Source organism: Schistocerca americana, chromosome 2, assembly GCF_021461395.2.
Source record: "Schistocerca americana isolate TAMUIC-IGC-003095 chromosome 2, iqSchAmer2.1, whole genome shotgun sequence".
NCBI lineage: Eukaryota > Metazoa > Arthropoda > Insecta > Orthoptera > Acrididae > Schistocerca > Schistocerca americana.
In genome coordinates, this window is record NC_060120.1 from 665,724,693 (window position 1) to 665,743,334 (window position 18,642).

Genomic DNA, 18,642 nt, shown 5'->3' on the forward strand with positions numbered 1-18,642 from the left:
AAAAGCACACTCACATTTTTAAATTAAGATTCAAAAGCACCCTCCTCCTTACCACCCTCTTTCTCTAAAAGCTTTTTCCTTCTGGTTGAGCTTGCTTGTTTGGTTGTGAACTCGGCTGCACGCTGGGCCTCGGCTTGTCTAGACTTGCGTAGTAGTATTAACCTCTTTACAGTATGACGGTCTGGGGCGATGTTAAGATGGACTAGAACTCTTCATATTCTTACCTTCCACATTAAATGTTAATACAGCGTCAGAGTATTTAACCATGCTAACACATTTTTGGGCACACTTGTCCAGATAATACACTGAATCGTCAAAGAAACTGGTATAGGCATGCGTATTCAAATACAGAGATATGTAAACAGGCAGAACACGGCACTGTGGCCAGCAACGCCTATATAAGACAAGTGTCTAGGGCTTCTGTTAGATCGGTTACTGCTGCTACAATGGCAGGTTATCAATGTTTAAGTGAATTTGAACGCGGTGCGATGAGACACAGCATGTCTGAGGTAGCAATGAAATGGGGATAATCCTGTACAACCATTTCACGAATGTCCCTTGAATATCAGGAATAAGGTAAAACATCAAATCTCCGACATCGCTGCGGCCAGAGAGAGATCCTGCAAGAACGGGACTAATGACGACTGAAGAGAATCGTTCAACGTGACAGAAGCGTTACCCTTCCGCAAATCGCTGCAGATTTAAATGTTGAGCCATCAGCAAGTGTCAGCGTGCGAACCATTCAACGAAACATCATCGATGTAGGCTTTCGGAGCCGAAGGCCTACTCGTGTACGCTTCATGACTGCACGACGCAAAGCTTTACGCCTCTCCTGGATCCGTCGACACCAACAGTGGACTGTTGATAACTGGAAACATGTTGTCTGCTGGGACGAGCCTCGTTTCAAATTGTATCGAGTGGATGGACGTATATGGGTATGGAGGCCAACCTCATCAATCCAAGCCTGTTCAACCTGGTGGAAGTTCTGAAATGGTGCGGGGCGTGCGCAGTTGGAGTTATATGGGACCCCTGATACGTTTAGATACGACTCCGACAGGTGACACGTATGTAAACATCCTGTATGATCACCTGCACCCATTCATGTCCTTGCGCATGCCGACGGTCTTGGACAATTCCAGCAGGACAATGCGACACCGCACACGTCCAGGATTGCTACAGAGTTTCTCCGGGAACACTTTTCTGAATTCGAACACTTCTGCTGACCACCAAACTCCCCAGAGATGAACATTGTCGTATCAATGCCTTGCAACGTGTTGTTCAGAAGAGATCTCCACCATCTTGTGCTCTTACGGATTTATGGACAGTCCATAGTATCAATTCCCTCCAGCACTACTTCAGACATTAGTCGAGTCCATGCCATATCGTGTTGCGGCACTTCTGCGTGCTCTCCAGGGCCCTACGCGATATTAGGTAGGTGTACCAGTTTCTTTTGCCCCTGAAAGCTCTTTGAAGTTCTGAGTCCACCCATGTAGACACTTTCAGAGGTGGTGTGGATGAGCTAGGTTCTTATTAAGTTCCCTGCTGTCTTTCATAATGGGTTCAGGAGTAGAGTTCTTGTGTTCAAAGTACGCTGTCCGTCATTTACACTATGATTCAGGTCCAGGTGGGCAAAGTGAATGTATTGGTTTTCTGTCAGTTGTGAGTTTGTGAAAGTATGAGGCCAAGAGTGCTTTCTTCATATCTTGTAAATCATTTCCGTTAATTCTAATGGCCCTTTCATAATATGACTGAAACTGATCTTGTTTTATCACTCAGTCGACCCCTTAGTGTTCTACCGTCTGACAAAGTGGTGAGGCGAAGAATTTGCTTTAATTGTCTGAGGCACGTGTGCATCCTCTTTTGTACGTGTCCATCGCATTCAAGTTTATTCCACATTTTCATACGGATTTAACTTCGCTTTAGAATCGCTTCCTGCGGTATCACATGTCGACACCACCCTGCGGTGTCATTATGTTCGTGACAGAAATGCAGGTTTCCGTTCGACATCAACGGCAGTCGTGCGGAATCCGGCGGACCCAATGGAGCATGCCTGGAGAGACACACCTCAGTGGATCTGGACTACGAGTCCTGTTGCCGCAATTAATGATAGATGACAACAGCCTTGTAGCCCACTCGCACTTAGAAACTCATCGTACCAACAAAATGGTTCAAATGGCCCTGAGCACTATGGGACTTAACATCTATGGTCATCAGTCCCCTACAACTCAGAACTACTTAAACCTAACTAACGTAAGGACAGCACACAACACCCAGTCATCACGAGGCAGAAAAAATCCCTGCCCCCTCCGGGAATCGAACCCGGGAACCCGGGCGTGGGAAGCGAGAACGCTACCGCACGACCACGAGATGCGGACGTACCAACAACACAGCGAGTTTCATCTTTGTTGACAATGTGATATCTGGACTCTTACTCCTTCAGGGTATAAACGCGGACAAGGAAGAAAAATTCCTGGATTTTCCCGGATTTCCCGGTTAAAAATACTCTTTCTCCCGGGTGAAAACACGCTCTTTCCGTGTTAAGTGACAGTATATTTTCCCTCATCAATACGTTGAATTGTTAAAGTTTTATTCACGGGCGTAGAATTTCCCGGCAATTTAGAAAACGAAACTCAGAGAAAAAAACTTTTGGAAATATCTTCTTATGTGCAGCAACATGTACGTTGCGTATTTTCGTATTACGGAACTATACATTGGAATTCCACCAAACACCGCATGTTACTTTCCGAATCATTGAAATCGAGATTGCGATGCGTTTTTGTAAGCCAGTCATAGCTCGTATCATGTGATCTCGGCAGCCGATGACAGCGGATATTCAGAGCATAGGACACGTGATGTAGTCCGCCAACAGCACGAACACACAAACAGGGAAAGTTAATAGTTTAAATTAATATACATAGTGTTGCTACAAGAAAAGCAAAGCTTTCACATATAGTGGTGGTGGTGGTTAGTGTTTAACGTCCCGTCGACAACGAGGTCATTAGAGACGGAGCGCAAGCTCGGGTTAGGGAAGGATTGGGAAGGAAATCGGCCGTGCCCTTTCAAAGGAACCATCTCGGCATTCGCCTGAAACGATTTAGGGAAATCACGGAAAACCTAAATCAGGATGGTCGGAGACGGGATTGAACCGTCGTCCTCCCGAATGCGAGTCCAGTGTGCTAACCACTGCGCCACCTCGCTCGGTCTTGCGCATATAATATTGGTCTCTAAGGTTAAAAAGCTGCAAGAGAAGCTAAGATTTCCCATACAATGTTGATCTTTTTTGCGCATTTACACTTTATTATATAACATACGAATGTGCCAGCAAAATTGTTAATAATGACATAAATGTCTGATCTTCAGGGTTCGAAATTCTTCTAAATGGCTAGTCATCAAAGAGCTGATTTTTAAATGAGACTCAAACGCTCTGTGATTTAAGAATTTCATGGTACATTCTCGAACATAGTTCAACTTACGTAAATAGATATTTACTTCGAAAGTAACGCTTTTCAAACCACCATTCGCAATATTTTCCCGCGACCTGTTAGAAATAGGTTCGTTTCAGCAGTTGCCAGAGAGCGCAGATAACAGGCTACACCGCGCTTGCGCAACTACCAGGACGCAGGAAGCCCGTATGTATGTACGTGTAAAACATTAACGGACGATACATTATGTCATAAAAGAAACAAGACATCAGAGGATACTCCAAGTTCTGATTCAATCAGAAATCAACTTAAAATGTTTTCAAAAGTGTTGAAAGCAACAGGGAAGCGTTTCAAAATCATATGAATAATCGATACACAAACGTGCGCTGGATGCTAGGCGCTTTGTGAAACAAGTTTTTTTCCCCTAATTAATATGAATTTGGCACCCCCTTTTCCCGGTAGCATCTAGCTGCTTGCTGCGACTGCTTGCACAGCCAGTAGCGACATTCTTGTAACCATAAGCGGGAGAATCTACTGCTCAAACGCGAATCAACTGCGCATGTGCATGACCCCGCGCGTAACTGCTAAAACGAACCTAATGTAAACAGTTGTGACTTCACACTTCGCGGAAGCAATTTGTTGTTATGAAGCATTGCATAGTCTTCCTAAAGCCTTTGACACATTTTGCTGTTGGCAGACGCTTGCATGAGCACTGTGTGTCGTTGTCGCATATGGCGCATTTCTTTTGCAATTTAAGCTATTTTCGTTTTTTTCTCTCGTTTATGTTTTATTGTTGAAGTATTATTTTGCAGTAGAGGGATACAGTAATATCCTTTGTTAGAGTATCGGTTCTTACCAGTCAAAATTACAAAAACTTAACTGAAAGCTAAAACAATGAAAAATTCACGCAGTTCTAAAAAAATTCCCGGGTTTTTCCCGGTTTTCTCGCAGATGAAAAAATTCCCGGATTTTTCCCGGATCTCCCGGTTGTCTCGGGTCGTATACACCCTGTTCTTGCTGTTTTATTTGTAATGAGTCTTCGTTTGATTGGAGAAATACAAGTTAAGTAAATATTATATTCGGTGTTAACTTGTTCGCTAGTTATTTCTCCTCGAGTCCAGCTTTCCTATGACGACAGTTGCTGCACCTCTCTGTAGCCCACCACTCCTTACCGTTGTGTACGAAGTTCAAAAATGGTTCAAATGGCTCTGAGCACTATGGGACTTAACTTCTAAGGTCATCAGTCCCCTAGAACTTAGAACTACTTAAACCTAACTAACCTAAGGACATCACACACATCCATGCCCGAGGCAGGATTCGAACCTGCGACCGTAGCGGTCACGCGGTTCCAGACTGTAGCGCCTTTAACCGCTTGGCCACCCCGGCCGGCTGTACGAAGTCGTACAGAGTACATACAAAGAGATGTATGTCCAAAATTAGGTAGTTTCAGGGATATGAAAGTAACACAATAAAATAAAGAAAATAAATGCTTCTGAACGTAACACAAAGGTAAGTTAATACCATTTTGTGCAGTAAAGAGTGAAGTATTGCAGAACTTGTTTGCAAAATGTTAAAAATTTTATATTTTGCCTGCAAACACCCCTTAACGTCCCGTCGACGGTGAGAACGTTAGAGGCGGAGATCAGACTGAGAAAGAAATTGGCCACTTCTTTTCCTAAGGAACGGTCCTGGTATTTAGCTTAAGAAATTTAGGCAAAACATGGAAAACCTAATGTGGTTGGCTGGACAGTGATCTGTGTTGCCATCCTTTCTAATAGCAGTCCAGTGTCTGAGCACCACGCTTGTGCTCAGTAGTATTTGGCTGCTTGCTCTATACCATGATACTCGATACGACAGAACTTCTGGTGGTGCGAAAAGCGCCTCTAAATTTTCTTTTAGTAAAATAATGAATTTTTTTATGTATGCCTCCAGAAACCTGATAACGTTTATAAGCTACAACGAGGTTCGACAGTTTATGTCATCATCTAGCAGACATAAATTGTCGACACTGATTGCGGCATAATAAAAGATTGTAGCAGGTTTTTGGCCTTGTAAATAGAAACACCTTTTATCAGAGCCGAGTAGCACAACGTGAAGACGATTTTATAAAACAATAAGGGATGCAATGGTTCTTTTTAGATTCCCGTATCGCTTAGTGACCAGCTCTCATATACTGACCAGATGTGGCTACTATGTTGTACCAGTATTAGAGCAGAATATATCTTGTTTTCGTTATTGCAATGACAAATCATGCCGATTGAGGCTATAATTCATACGTGCCTTATTTTAAAGAATGATAATAAGACGGTATATGCCACTAACTAACTAATATGACGGAATCCGAAGATGTCAGATTATTGCATTTGCTGTGGCGACAGGTGAGATGTTACTTCAATGCAGCTATCGTATGTAATTAAACTGTACTTGACGGTAATGGCTCTTTAAAATATTTCTTTTTTCTGTTATCCTTTTTTCAATTACTTTATTTACGAAATTGATCTGTTCGACAACAGTTGTAGCAAATAAACTTAGAAGTTCACGCTGGATCTATCCCGCACATAATATGTTCATATTTAGCACACATTTTTCAGCTGTGCAACAACACTGCGGATATTAAAAATCCGCTGCATTCGTTTGAAATACAGCTGTTTTCCAATACTGTTTCGCGTTCATTTCATTATTCTCAAGCTGAACGTCGATTTTCCTTTATATTATCTATACTGCGCAACAAATAAAAACAAGAACACATTTTCGGAACCCCGTAATTATTTTCCATTCCAATGCATAAGCATGAAATATGGCTCAAAGGTGCGCACTGCTGTGTCACCCTCTGGCTCAACGTTGGTTCAAACAGCAAACATGCGAAAAAAATGCAAGAGCTCAGACGTTCATGTGAGCCATAAAGAGGGCTAATGGTGTCACACTGGCACCAAATTTCACCACAATTATGCCCAACAGCACTGTGGATGTGTCATACATTGGGAGATTGTCACACCACCTCTTACCCAAATTTCACCCCTCCTTTGCCGCCTCTTCGTTGAAGGTCAGAGCCGCGACTCATAGCTTTGAAATCACGCGGTATGGGTGGCCGACTAAAGCACTTCGGACACAGTGCCGCTCAGAATTGACACGAGAAGGTCCTTGTGGGTGGCACAAAGGGTGTCAGTGAAGCCACCTCTTCTCTTGGGTCGTCGATTCCCATGCGTTTCGCCGTTGAAAACGACGGTTTGCACTGCGATCAACAACAGGACGACATTCGTGCTAACTTTCGACATGGCTGCCACCCTATGGGAGTTGCAAACCTACTCTAGGGACACCGTGTTGCTGTAGTTCCATTCAACGTGATCTGACCTCTTGGGAACGCAGTGCGACCGCAATATTTTCTCTTGTACACAGGGCGGAACCACTAGGGACCGGTCACAACCATTAGACGAAATTTGAAAGTTTTAGCTAATGAAGACGCCGGCTGTGAAAGCCTATGTTATGATTGCTCAGTTATTTACGTGACAAGAGTAAAGATATTAGCTGTGTCAGATATTATGAATGGAGTAACATTTTTGAAAAGTCGGTCATGGTAATAAATTTGAGTTTAGAAACCTTAATGGTTGTCGCATCCCTAATAACTTGCTTCCTGATATTTCCACTGTCGTCGTGTTAATCTACATCTTTACTGATTGCCTTACAGAGCAGTGTTCTCTAGTGGTCACTGGTGGTAACCATTTCGTTTAGTCGAAAAACTGCACCGAGATTGGATTAGAGGACCTGCAATAAAGTTACGCCATTGGAGATGCATACAAATAAAGCGGCACGCAAATCATTCATATACTTTGGGGCATGATAGTATACGCAATGTAGAGAGATAATACGAATCTGTGACAGGTTTTTATGATTGTTTTTATTGAATGCAACGAGATTTAGTTTCGTGAATTCACAATGCTGAAGAGATTTCGCGTCACCATGCTGATACCGAATTGTTTACATTTGTTGTGAGAAAACATTGGATGTGGATGAACCTACTTAGGCATATTAGAAGCGAAGAATGGAATTGTTGGTAAACAATAATGCAATAATACCAGCTAATTCGAGAGAAAACATTTTGTCCATGTGTGTAATGAACAAGAGAACTGAATAACACGAGTAATGTACAGCTGGTTATTTGTTGCTAAATCGCCGGCTGGCGTGCAAATTGAGAGTAACAGATGCACTGAACGAAAATTACCCACGCAGGCGCCGTTTGACAAAATGAATATTGAACGTTTAGTGGCACTGCCCATCTCGTTACACTCCGATATGCAACTGCTTTTTAATTACGAGCAGAGTTGCACTGAAATCCGGAGCAGGCGCTCATCACAGATGGCCTCTGGTTAATGATTTTCTCCACTCATGTAATCCGAAAGTTCTTGTGGTGTCACTGACGCAGTTAGACAAGACGTACCCAGACAATTAGTTCCAAGAGCTTACATTGTGACGAAGCGTTGTTTTTATCAAACACGAAAAATGAATCGAAATAGGAATATAATGCACATTCTTTAACAGGAAAATGTATTACATACGGGACTACCTTATTTTCTAATATAATGGAGGAGGTTATGTATTCAGTGACTCATGCATGCATCTAGGGAAAAAAGACACCTGTTGTTGCTGCTGTCGTGGCTTTCAGTCCTAAGATTGGTTAGTTACAGCTCTCCATACTACTCCAGCCTGCACTATCCCCATCTTCTCCGAATAACTACTGCAACCTACATCAGTCTGAACCTGCTTACTGTAACTCTCCCTTGGTCTCGCTCTGCAAATTTCACCCCTACTCATTCCCCATCGCCTCGCCCCCTCCCCCCTCCCTCCACACACATGCACTTTCCTCCAAAATTAAACTGCCGATCCCCTGATGTCTCAGAAGGCGTCCTATCAAGCGATACCTCCTTTTAGTCAAATTTTCCCATAAATTTCTTTTCTCCCAAATTCTATGCAGTATCTCCTGATTAGTTACGCTATCTACCCCTAAGTAAAAGGAAAGATGATATTACGACAAATGCCGACCTTGTTTATGTTCTACTTAAATTTATATTCGATGTCAATAAATTTATTTTCTTCAGAAGAGGTTTTTTGCTATTGTCAGTGTCGATTTTATATCCGCTCTACATCCGCCGTTATCAGTTATTTTACTGATTAAATTGCAAACCTCGTCTACCACTTTCAGTGTCTCATTCCTTATTTAATTCCTTCACCACCACCTGATTTAATTCGATTACATTCCATTATCTACGTTTTGATTTTGTTAACGTTCATCTCGCCCTTTCAAGACGCTGTCCATCCCATGCACTTGCAAGTGCTTTGCTGTCTCTGACAGAATTATTATGTAATCGGCAAATCTCAAAGTTTGTATTCCTTCTCCTTGAACTTTAATTTCTTCTCCAAATGTTTCTTTAGCTTCCTATACTGCCTGCTGAACGTACGTCTTGAATTACATCTGGGATGGGCTACAGCCTTGTCTCATTCCCTTGCCTTTCATGCCCTTCAACTTTTTATAACTGCAGTCTGGTTTATGTGCAAGCTCCATACATAACTTTTCGCTCCCTATGTTTTACACGTGCTACTTTCAGAAGTTGAAAGGTTTTATTCCATTCAACATTGTCAAAAGCTTTCTCTAAGTCTACGAAAACTATAAACGTCATTTTTCCTTTCTTTAACCGGTCTTCTAAGATAATTCGTAGGATCATTGTCTCGTGTATTTCAGCATTTCTCTGGAACCCAAACGGATCTTCCCCAAGGTCGCCTTCTACCCATTTTCCCGATATTCTGTATTTTGCAGCAATGACTAATTAAACTGATGGTTCAGTAATTTTCACACTTGCCAGTAATTGCTTTCTTTGGAGTTCGAATTATTACATTCTTATCTTGTACACCAGATGAAATATGTTTGTCATGGTTGGCTCTCCCATAGGTATCAGCAGTTCTGAGGGAATGTCTTCTGCTCAAGAGGCCTTGTTTCGGCTGAAGTTTTTCAGAACTCTGTCACATTCTGTCACATCTCCCCTCTCATCTTCTTCTACTTCCTCTTCCATTTCTGTAACACTCTCTTCATTTCCCTTGTACAGCCCTTCTGTACATTCATTTGCATAGTACTTCATTTCATTCTGAGCTCCTGATATTCATAAACCTGTTTCTCTTTTCTTCAAAGGCCTCTGTCCCTTTGTCGTACATGCTTCTACAGATTTACATTTATGGTCTAGCCATTCCTGCTTAGCCATTTTGTGCTTTCTGTCAGTCTAATTTTTTAGATTTTTGTACTCCCTTTCGTCTGTTTTATTTGCTGCATTTTTATATTCTCTCCTTTCATCAGATATATTCATTATCTCCTGTGACATCCAAGTATTTTTTCTAAGCCTTGGATTTTTACGTATTTGATCCTCTGCTCCATATTTCCTCTCTCAAAGCTATCCGTTTGTCTTCTATCGTATTCCTTTCTCCTGTTTCAGCGAAACGCCGTCTAACGCTCCCTTTGAAACTCTCAATGACCCCTGAATCTTTCAACTTATCCTAAACCCATCTATTAATTTTCTACGTTTTTGCAAAATCTTGTTTTAATCCACGGATCATAAACATAAATCACGGTCAGAGTCCACATTTGCCCCTGCAAATGTCTTATATTTAAAATCTTGTTCCGAAATGTCTGTCTCACCACAATGTAATGAATTTGAGACCTTCCAGTGTCTCCAGATCTCCCCTTTCATGGTTGTTAACGATGATTGAGTTATGCTCTGTTCAAAATTCTACCAGGCGACTTCCTTTAGCATTCCTTTCCCCCAGTTCACCTTCTTCTACAATTTTTGCTTCTGTTCCACTTCCTATTGCCTAATTCCAGTCAATCTCTCCCTTAACTACCTGAATAATGTCTTTTATCTCATTATACATTCTTTCAGTCTCTTCATCATCCGCTTAGTCAGTTGGCACGTAAACTTGTACTACTGTGGTGGGCGTTGGCTTTATGTTTATACTGGCTACGATAACGTGTCCACTATGCTGCTCATATTAGCTTATCTCATTCTTATTTTCTGATTCACTATTGAAACTACTCCTGCATCACCTCTGTTTATAACCGTGTACCCACCTGACCAGAGGTCCTACTCATCTTTCCACCGCACTTCACTGATCCCCACTATATCGAACTTCAACCTATCACTTCCTCTTTTTAAATGTCCTAACCCACCTATCCGATTGTGCGAATCCACCCTCTGATCCGTAGAACGCCAGTTTTGCTTCTCCTAATGACGACATCCTCCTATTTAGTCCCCGTCTGTAAATCCGAATAGGGGACTATTTTACCTCTGGAATATTTTACCCACCAGGATGCCACCATCATTTAAACATACAGTAGAGCTGCATGCCCTCGGGAAAATTAAGCGGTTTTGCACAGAATAAACCATTTTTCAGGAGTTTCAAGCAATGATTCTTACAGTCTTAGCGAAACGTTCTCACTGACTATACTTGCAGGTATCGAAATACGTCAACACGAAATTGTCACGATACAATCATCGTGTGCAACTGGACAGTTCTCATCCGGATTTCAGGTTCAAATCAAAACAGTTCATATGCTTTTGCCAAATATGGCTCTCGTCTACGGTTCACATAATCAAAAGTAGAGACCGTGACGTCACACAAACATCGAAATCTGTCGTCAAGATCGGTGTGTCAGAATCGTAACATACTGCACAGCACTGATACACATTAAATCGTACTCTCCTCCAATAATTTGCCTTTGTTTTTGGGCCATCAGTCTTCTGATTGGTTTGACGCGGCCCGCCAGGAATTCCTTTCCTGTGCCAACCACTTCATCTCAGAGTAGCAGTTGCAATTCACGTCCTCAATTAACTGCTGGACGTATTCCAATCTCTGTCTTCCTCTGCAGGTTTTGCTCTCTGCAACCCCTTCTAGTACCATGAAAGTCATTCCCTGATGTCTTGACAGATGTCCTATCATCCTATCCCCTCTTCTTGTCAGTGTTTTCCATATATTCCTTTCCTCTCCGATTCTGCGCAGAACCTCCTCATTCCATACCTTATAAGTCCATCTAAGAATCAACATTCGCCTGCAGCACATCTCAAATGCTTCCATCCTCTTCTGTTACGGTTTACCCACAACCCATGTTTCACTACCACACAATGCTGTGCTCTAAACGCACATTTTAGGAAATTTATTCCTCAAATTAAGGCCTATGCTTCATACTACTAGACTTGTATTTCCAGGAATGCGTTTTTTGCGACGACTAGTGTGCTCTTGTTGTCCTTACACCTCCCGTCATTGGTTATTTTGCTGCCTAGGTAGCATAATTCCTTAACTTCATCTACTTCGTGACCATCAATTCGGATGTTAAGTTCCTCGCTGTTCTCATTTTTGCTGTTTCTCATTACTTTCGTCTTTCTTCGATTTACTCTCAATCCATACTCTGTACTCACTTGACTGTTCATTCCATTCAGCAGATCAAGTAATTCTTCTTCGCTTTCACTCAGGGTAGCAACATCATTAGCGAATCGTATCATTGATATCATTTCACTTTGAATTTTAATTCCACTCCCGAACCGTTCTTTTATTTCCGTCATTGCTTCTTCGATGTACAGGTTGAACAGGAGGAGCGAAAGTCTACATCCCTGTCTTACTACACCCTTTTTAATTCGAACGCTTCGTTCTTGGTGGTCCACTCTTATTATTACCTCTTAGCTCTTGGACATATTGTATATTACCCGTCTCTCCCTATAGCTTACCCCTATTTTTCTCAGAATTTCGAACATCTTACACCATTTTACACTATCGAACTTTTTTTTCAGGTCGTTAAATCCTATGAACGTGTCTTGCTTTTTCTTCAGATTTGCTTTCATTATCAGCCGCAACGTGAGTATTGCCTCTCTGGTGCCTTTACTTTCCCTAAAGCCAAACTGGTCCTCATCTAACACATCTTCAATTTTATTTTCCATTATTTTGCATACTATTCTTGTCAGCAACTTGGATGCAAGATCTGTTAAGCTGATTGCGCGATATTCTCGCACTTGTCAGCTCTTGCAGTCTTCGGAATTGTATGGATGATATTTTTCCGAAAGTCAGATCGTATGTCACCAAACTCATATATTCTACACATCAACGTGAATAGTCGTTTTGTTGCTAGTTCCCCTAATGACTTTAGAAATTCTGATGGAATGTTATCTACCCCTTCTGCCTTGATCATAAGTCCCCCAAACCTCTCTTAAATTCTAATACTGGATGCCCTATCTCTTCTAAATCATCTCCTGTTTTTTCTTCTAACACATCAGACAAATTTTCCCCCGCGTAGAGGCATTCAGTGTACGCTTTATACCTATCCGCTCTTTCTCTGCATTTAACAGTGGAATTCCAATTGCAGTCTTAATGTTATTATCCTTGCTTTTTATGTCACGGCAGATTGTTTTGACTTTCCTGTATGTTGAGTCAGTCCTTCCAACAATTATTTCTTTTTCGATTTCTTGGCTTTTTTCATGCAGCCGTTTCGTCTTTGCTTTCCTGCACTTCCTATTTATTTCATTCCTCAGCGACTTGTATTTCTGTATTCCTGCATTTCCCTGAACATTTTTGTACTTCCTCCTTTCATCGATCAATTGAAGTTTTTCTTGTGTTACTCATGGTTTCTTCGCAGTTACCTTGTTTGTACCTATGTTTCCCTTTGCAATGGCCTATTGTTTGTAATTAACTGTAATTGAGCCTGGTTTTGGTCTGCACCACCGCCAACTGTTACGTATGAGTGGTAACACACACTAATTACACACAAAAGGACCTTTCCAAAACAATTAGCACTGCATGTAAAAACTCAAAATCAGATTAGGGCATTTTTAACGAGTATGAGACAAAATATTAATCACTGAGCAGATGTACTTGTGAAGCCGACTCACATCACTGTATTTAGTACAACGCAGTAACATTTCTTCAGACGATACCCAGCAATAAAGATGAATTAAACAGAATATTTTCCACCAGTAGTGTCGTAAAACTTTAGTGTATGTAATGAACGGTACCACTAAACCGCCCCAGCTGCTGTGACGTGTATTTACTCATACAGACTATCAATTTCACTCAAGCAGTCATCTTAAAGCTTAAAGGGAGTGTCGAAACAAGCATGAGTTGACTCAGTCATTAGCTTATGAAACGGCCGTGTTAGACAGTGTGTTGAACCCTGCAACAGACTCTTGATTTTTGCACTTTGTGAGTGATGGAGTAAGATAATAGATGCACGCATATGAGACAGACGCTAAAAGTGGAAACAATCACGTACTTGACGCAAAGGAACATTCCTTCGGTTTGATGTGATGTCAATCTACGGTTTAAAAATGGTTCCTATCATGAACTCGATTATTGGTGGTCAGATACACAAGCAACAGCCTAAGGTGCCGTTCTTTGAATGTAATACATTCATTCGCACATTCGTGTGAACACAGAAAACGTTCCATTATTCTTCGCAGTAGGACATACAGAAACTCATGGTATAATAATTAGAGCAAATTGTGCCAGCACCATATTTGCACTATTGAAGCCAACACTCGTAATTTGAAATACCGGGTGTGAAAAACGAAATTGGCTTGGAAAATATTTCTTAAAGATCGCCAGCTTAGAGTCATGCAAGCTATCCATGTATGCAGTCAGGTGCAACGCAGTACGATTCCGATATTTATACGGTTCACTTCAGAGCAAATAAACATCCTTGGGAATATTCAGCAACTTCTTCCCTAAGTGAACACTCCAAATACATTAGTACTAATGCCTCATGACATCTGTTATTTAAGACAAAGAGTCTACTTACAGGAAGGAGTAAACTAATTTATACTTGGCTACAGACGTTTTACAGACGAATGGAAAAACTAGTAGAAGCCAACCTCGGGGAAGATCAGTTTGGATTCCGTAGAAACACTGGAACACGTGAGGCAATACTGACCTTACGACTAATCTTAGAAGAAAGATTAAGGAAACGCAAACCTACGTTTCTAGTATTTGTAGACTTAGAGAAAGCTTTTGACAACGTTGACTGGAATACTCTTTCAAATTCTAAAGGTGGCAGGGGTAAAATACAGGGAGCGAAAGGCTATTTACAATTTGTACAGAAACCAGATGGCAGTTATAAGAGTCGAGGGATATGAAAGGGAAGCAGTGGTTGGGAAGGGAGTAAGACAGGGTTGTAGCCTCTCCCCGATGTTGTTCAATCTGTATATTGAGCAAGCAGTAAATGAAACAAAAGAAAAATTTGAAGTAGGTATTAAAATCCATGGAGAAGAAATTAAAACTTTGAGGTTCGCCGGTGACATTGTAATTCTGTCAGAGACAGCAAAGGACTTGGAAGAGCAGTTGAATGGAATGGACAGTGTCTTGAAAGGAGGATATAAGATGAACATCAACAAAAGCAAAACGAGGATAATGGAATGTAGTCGAATTAAGTCGGGTGATGCTGAGGGAATTAGATTAGGAAATGAGACACTTAAAGTAGTAAAGGAGTTTTGCTATTTGGGGAGCAAAATAACTGATGATGGTCGAAGTAGAGAGGATATAAAATGTAGACTGGCAATGGCAAGGAAAGCGTTTCTGAAGAAGAGAAATTTGTTAACATCGAGTATAGATTTAAGTGTCAGGAAGTCATTTCTGAAAGTATTTGTATGGAGTGTAGCCATGTATGGAAGTGAAATATGGACGATAAATAGTTTGGACAAGAAGAGAATAGAAGCTTTCGAAACGTGGTGCTACAGAAGAATGCTGAAGATAAGGTGGGTAGATCACGTAACTAATGAGGAGGTATTGAATAGGATTGGGGAGAAGAGAAGTTTGTGGCACAACTTGACCAGAAGAAGGGATCGGTTGGTAGGACATGTTCTGAGGCATCAAGGGATCACCAATTTACTATTGGAGGGCAGTGTGGAGGGTAAAAATCGTAGAGGGAGACCAAGAGATGAATACACTAAGCAGATTCAGAAGGATGTAGGTTGCAGTAGGTACTGAGAGATGAAGAAGCTTGCACAGGATAGAGTAGCATGGAGAGCTGCATCAAACCAGTCTCAGGACTGAAGACCACAACAACAACAACTTGGCTACAAAGTTGATTTTGACTGGAATCACTTGTATTTTGCAATCAAAAGTGTCTGAAGCTTTTGAGAAGGTACGATGAAGCTGGGCACTGATCGAGGCGACACTCTCGTAGGTAAAACATTTTCGAAAACCGATCTCTTATGCTCCCCCGTCAGACAGACTCATTACTCCGAGGATATTTACTTCTACGTTACTCATGTTGGCAGCTGTTCTTGATTCGAATTTTGGAATATTTACTTCGTTTTCCTTTGTGAACACATTTGGAAGGCTGTGTTTAGTAACTCTGTTTTGGCAGCACTGTCTTCGATAGTATCTCCATTGTTATCGCGCAGAGAAGCCTTTGATTGTTTTTTGCCGCTAACATACTTCACATACGACCGGAGTCTCTTTGGATGTCCTGCCAAGTTTCGAGACGAAGTTTGGTTTTGGAAACTGTTATTAGCATCTCGCGCTGAAGTCCGCGTTAAATTTCGAGCTTCTATAAATCTTGGGGATTTTGCGACTGTTTAAATTTGGCATGTTGAGAATTTGATTTGATTTCTAAAAACCGGAATATTTAGTCGTCACGGCACCAGCAGGTGGGGACAAAGAGACTGAACTCCAAAAACTGGAACTGTCCCGGTCAAATCGGGACGTCTGGTTATTGCAGCATGGGTATCGGTGGTATTAATTAAAGTGGAGCTACTCACAGAGGTGCAGTGTTGGCTGTCATTACCATACGACAGCGGAACTTAATAGATATTCTAATGCGTTTATGAGGAACCGATTTACACTGGAAAAAAATGAGTTCCAATTTTGGACTCCAGGCGCAAATGTGGCGCTGTGAACTCAAGACTTACGGAAATGCTTTCATATATGATGAATTATGAACGGAACATGGCCAGAAACGGTCAAACAAGTGAGAAAGGCATAATCTTGATTTTGTTCTTAACTGCTGCTTGCGCAATTTGTTTAGTATGAGCGCCGGAGACAGCGACGAGATGCTGTATCCGTAAAGTTTCGTGATCAACAGTTCCTGTGAAATGTGAACGACGTGTTCCTACATACCAGCCTTCAGATCAGGCAGAGACTGAACGTGTCAATGGTGAACGCTTTCTTTCACGTATCTCCAGAGTCAAAAGTCACAGAGATGCACATCAGGTGGTCTATCAGGCCTCGCAGCTGGGAAACCTCTGGAGATAAATCTTTCGTGGAAGCTTGCATTAAGTAGGTCTTTCACTGGGCATCTGTTGCCCCATCTTGCATGAACACAATGGTTTCCACACAGTTATGCTCTTCCAAAGCAGGAATCACATGCTGTACAAGAAGATCTCGATAAAACACGGATTTCACAGTACACTTGACAATCCCTCTGGGCGCATCCTCTTCAGAGACGAGCGGACAGAGAAGAAAGGTGCTTGCGAATCCACACTATACAGTCACATATGGTGTGTACAATGGCTCTTTGAGCACAACACACGGTTTAGCAGTACACAAAATTCGGCGGTTCTGTGTATTCATTGCACCCTGTAGTGAAAAATGTGCGTCGTCACTCCACAGAACATTGCCCGGCCACATGCCATCAACAACTATCTGTGCCTGACACTGACGAGCAAATTCAGAACTTTGCTACCGATCACGAGGTTTCAGTTGCTGTGTCGTCTGGATTTTGGAGAGATACAAGTCTAAAACAGAACGCAAAACTTGCTGTACTGATGACAATGAGATGAAAAATTCTCGTGACACAGCACGAGCACTAGCGCTGCCCGGTGTATACGCTGCATAGGTCAGTTGCAGCAACAGCAAATGCAGCCTCGTCAATAACTTCCACCGGGATAGGACGGTTTCTTCTTCCAGGTGCCACAGCAAGCTCGCCCGTGTTTTCGAATTTTCATTATCATCTCACTTAAACCATTTAATGGCATCGGACCATTCTTCCTGTCTTTCAGGCGGCCGTACTCTCTCAATCCAGCACTGTAATTTTGCCATCTACATAAAACAGTTTCACTAACAGCGTACTGTCTCTCTTCTTGATAGCCACACTCTTCACTCGCGGTATGGCTTGCCAAAGGACAGCGTGGATGTCATACCATCATGCAGTGTACAGCGCCAGATTTGCAACTGGTGGTCACAACTGGAAATAATTTGTTTTCCAGCGTAAATCTGTTCTGCACTAACGTATTAGCATATCTACCAAGATTCGCTGCCATACGATACGTTAAGTATAGCCCACACTGGACCTCTGTGAATAGTTGCAGTTTAATGTAACCAGAGCCTTTGCTATGTGTTTTGCCGCCCTAGGCGAGAATTGTAAAATGAAGCCTCCTGTATTCCCAATTACACTTTTAGTCGTTAAATTAAAGTGACCATATGTCCTCATGTCTGGGGACAGTCCTAAGGTTTCTTGCTGTGTCCTCCATTCCTTTAAAACTGATTGAAGTCAACAAACGTCGTCAATTTCTCATTTTTGGTCCTCAATTTTTGAAATTTTCCAGACTAATGGAAATAGCGAATAAATATTTAAATGATTCTTTGTTTGCATTTTCTTTTAAAAAGGTCAGCAGTTTTTATTAGCCGCCCTGGTGGCGAAGTGGCCTAAGTGATTGGCTTCTGATCATTCGTCTGGGATGGGCCTGTGTTCGAATCCCAGTGAGGTAGAAACGTTTGTTTAAAGGTACTGGCTCTTCCCCTTCACTGGAGTTAGTGGTCCTAAGTAAGGGACGGGAGACTGCTTGCAACCCATTGAGTTACACACGCTGGCCGTACTCACTAGTGGCTGCTTTAGCTTTGACGCAGGTGTTTACTTTCGTCAAAGTGAGTGAAGACTTCCTAAGTACCTGTCATGTATGCTTTTCAAACAATTAAATATTTCAATTTTTTTTTTGCTCTATTTTTCGTTGCTTTATTTGAAGTTAATTTTTTCCGCCTTTTGCCACCCCTGAAATTTTACCGCCCTAGGCGGCCGCCTAGACTCATCTGATGTTGGAAACGCCTTTGATTATAATCACCGGGTAGAAGCTATAAGTTCTGAAAGTCAGTGCGGTCGCCAGCTGGTATTTCCCCGCAGCGAGTATACTTTACGGACGGAAAGCGGATCTGCGAATAATCCGTCTGTGAGCTGTGGACGGGAGTTCAGTTGCGCGTGCCTCGC